The following is a 3986-nucleotide window of genomic DNA, read 5'->3' on the forward strand; positions in this document are numbered from 1 at the left end:
GGGCGCGGCGGGCTCCCCGCCTCTCCCCCGCAGTGCGGGCGGGCCCAGCACACAGAGAATGCAGGCGGCGCAGACCAAATGGTCGCGAGCCGAGGGGGAGTGGACGCGGAGGAGACGAAGCAGTGGCTAAACTGCGAGTTTTCTCGGGCCAAAGGAGCAGAGGCCTAAGTCAAGAGGCGTGGTCCGCGGAGGATTTGTCGCCTTTCAGCGGGCCAGCGGGTTGGAGGCGCCCGGTGGGTGAAAGGAATGCCCTCCTTCTGCAGGCCAAGAGAAGGTCCATCCTGGCGACGGCGCTGGAGGGGATGGGAGCAGAAGGCAGTGTGGGGGAGAAAACGAATGTCTATGGTTGTCCCTTTCTCCAGCGATTTCCTTCCCCACTGATGGCTCTTTATTGACTTCACCAGTCCTCAATCCCTATTGATATCAGTGACTTCCCTTCTTTCCCTCAGATCCCCCAACCCTCAGACCCCCTCACACACACCCCAGGCAGTCTGAAGCCTGCTGAAAGAGGCGTCAGGAAAACCCAGGAGTTAGACATCACACACTGGCTAGAGCACCGAAGGACAAAGGACAAGGGAGATCGTGACTTGCTCAAGGTCACATGGACCCGGGCTAAACCCAAGGGTCAGGATTGGCTCGCCAGAGCTCTTGTCACTGTCCAGACTACTTGGTCTCAGGCATGTTGTCGTCCTGAGCCGTCCAGTCTGTCCTTGGACAACCTCCTAGAATCGGTGAGGACTAAATGAGAGGGTGACTAGAAAGCACCTTTCACAAGGCCTGACAAAATTAGCACTCAATGCACGTTTGCTGGTCTTTCTGGACGCTGAGCTCCAAGGGGTCGTATTTACCCTTTTAGATTCGGAGAGCTGCGAGACTACCTCTCAGTTCCCAGGGCTGTTTGTTGAACCAGACTCTGGTGTGATATTCTATAGACAATGATAAGTTTTTTCCTCACCATTGATCAGGTTTCTACTCTGCGTTATTCATTATTTCATTCATTCAGAAAATAGTTTTGTTCATTGTTTGCCTCCTTCACTGGTCCATGATGGCCGCAACTTTATTTCATCAGCTGCTCTGCAGTATCTAAAACAGAGCTTGGAATAATTGTAGGCACCTGATTTTTATTTCTTAAGTAAATGAATTGTAGGCAACCCAGGAAGAGGAGGAGCAAGGCTGGGGAATGTGGGTAGGTCTGGAGCCCAGGAAATGAGTTTGAGAGAATTCATGGTAATAAATGTGAATTAAATAGGATGCTTTCAGTTCCAAGTAGCAGACACCTGATTCAAACTGGCTTATACAATGTGGAAATGCATCATCTCATAATGCAGTCTGTCCAATGGTAGGGCAGAGTGTGTAGATTCCCTGGTTCAACGGCATCATTAGGAACTTGAGATGCTTCCATCTCACTGCTCTGCTGTCCCTACCATTGACTTTATACTAAAGCTGGCTCCCCTCACATCACAAAAACGACTGCTGTGGGGCAGTTGAGGCTGAGTGCTTCCTTTTCCCATCTAATAGGCAACAGTAAGATTGAGTTCTCTTTCCCCAAAGTCCTAAGCAAGCATCTCCTTGAATCTCATTCGTCTAATCTGGTGTAGGCCTGTTCATCCAATGAAAAAAAGAATAAGGATGGAACTCTCAGAAAAACTTTATGGGTTGGGCAGAGGAAGGAGAGCATGTGGAAGAAATTGAGAATCACTAGAGAGGAAGTAAGAGAATCGGGAGAGGGTGATGATGGTTTTAGATAACCAGTGGGAAGAGTTCCCCAGTTCTCAATCATTTCACTATTTCTGAAAATGCCCTGCCACATCATGGTGGCCCCCACTGGCCATGCCTGGAGTCCTTGACACAACCACCTAGGCATGATACTTTAATCCAAGGCTAAACTCTGACCCAAGATGAACCAATGATAGTACCTTGTTTCCTATTGTACCAATCATGGACACTGACCCAAGGGTCATCAATTATAATCCTTCTTTGGGATTTTTCTATCTGGTGCTGAGGATAGATTCAGTCTTTATAAATGTAAAGCCATTAGAGAAGGAATAAGGGACAGAGAGGAGCTTAGTAGCATTAGAGATGCTGATTTCAGTTTTCCTTAAGGCTTGATTTCAGTGTGAAACGATCTTCTAGTAAGTCACCCTTTTATTCTAAGCAAGACAAGCTCGTGGAGCAGACTATTGGGTACCTATCAATCTTCAGCAGAGACCGAGTAAGGGACTTGGGAGCAGGGAGGTCATTTGGGAGGTAATCCTAGGAAGGAAGAGTGAGGAATTAAAGAGAATGAGACAAAAAAGAAAAACCAAACTATTGGTGCATTATGGAGGTTGCTGCTATATAGATAATGGGGCCTTGGTTCCACCAAGATGTCTGAGAAGTGTACAAATGCCTCCCAGAATTGAGACGTGAGGCTAAAGCAATTATCTACTGCCCCCTGCCTCCTCCACTGGTTGAGCATTTTTCTCTAGGGCTCTTAACTTCCTCATACTTCTGGTCTCCTTTGTGCCAAGTAGGCTCCCATGATATCTGAGAAGATCCTGAGGCAGGCATGAAGACAGAAAGGCACATCGTATGTTCGAAGTGGGATGCAGCTAGTGAGAGGTATATCTATGTATACTGTCCATCCTAACTGTGTTGTCATAATAAATTACTACAAATTTAGCAGCTTAAAACAGCACAAAAATGTGTTATCTCACAGTTTTTCTGAGTCAAAAGTCTGGGCACAGTGTGGCTCAGCTGGTTATTTGCCTAGTCTCAGAGGACCAAATCAAAGTGTCAGCAGGATTGTGGTCCTTTGGGGAGGCTTTAGGAATTAATTCATATCGCATATCACCGGCAGAATTCAATTCTATATAATTGCAGGACAGAGGTCTCCATTTCCATACTGGCTGTCAGTTGGGTGTCTTTCTCATCTTCTAAAGGCTGCCTACATTTCTTGGCCTTTGGCCCCCGTCTTCCATCTTCAAAGGCAAAAACATCAGATCTAGTCTTTCTCACACTTTGAATCTCTGACTTCCTCTTTTGCCTCATCTCTCCTACCTTCTTCTACTTTTAAGAGCACCTGTGATATATTAGGTTCAGTTGGATTCTCGAGGAGAATTTCCCTATCTTAAGGTCACTTGACTTATAACCTTAATGCTATCTGCAAAGTCCCTTAACAGCAGTAACTAAATTCATGTTTGAATGAATAAGAGGATAGAATCTTGGGGATGGGGACGTCTTTAGAATTCTACCTACTACAGAAGCTATTGTTGAAATCAAAGAGAGTCAAGGGGGTGTGATGCATGACTTTAAAGGTGTCTGCTATAGCCATTCCATCAGTTAGAGTATGTCCAAGAGCAAATAAGAAGGACAATAGCTAAATATGGCTTAAAGCAGTGCTTCTCAGATTCTAATGAGCATATCAATCCCTTGGGGATTTTGTTAAAATGCAGACTCTGATTCAGTTGGTCAGGAGTGAGGCCTGAGATTTTGCATTTGTAATAAGATCTCAGGTGATGCTGATTCTCATGGTCTCAGACCACATTTTAGGACTTAAAGTATGGTGGGCTTGTTACTCCACATTCTGAGGAATCTTCAGATAGGCTGGTTTTAGGGGTGGTTAATCCAGTAGGCATCAGATCACGTTCTCTTTGGTGTCTTTGTCCTACCCCTCATGGTTGAAAAAGGATGGAGGAGTCAGTTCCAGGTATCACATTCCCACATGACAATATCCAGAAGCAGAAGAAATGGCTGTTTTTAAAGAGTAAGATAAACTCTTCTAGACGATCTCAACTGACTTCTCATCATTTCTCATTGGTCAGAATTGTGTCATGTGCTCACACTTAAGCCAATCCCTCGCCAAGGCCATTCAGAGAAGGGTGAATAAAATCAGAAAGAAGGGAAGAAATGGGAGTTGGGTAAACAGCCAAGGTTGTCTCTCACATCTGCCCAGAGTCTATTTCTTACTTCTTTTTCACTATGTTGTGAGAGCCACCCTTTCCCTA

The sequence above is a fragment of the Pteropus alecto genome, unplaced genomic scaffold (assembly GCF_000325575.1).
Source record: "Pteropus alecto unplaced genomic scaffold, ASM32557v1 scaffold39, whole genome shotgun sequence".
Classification (NCBI taxonomy): Eukaryota; Metazoa; Chordata; class Mammalia; order Chiroptera; family Pteropodidae; genus Pteropus; species Pteropus alecto.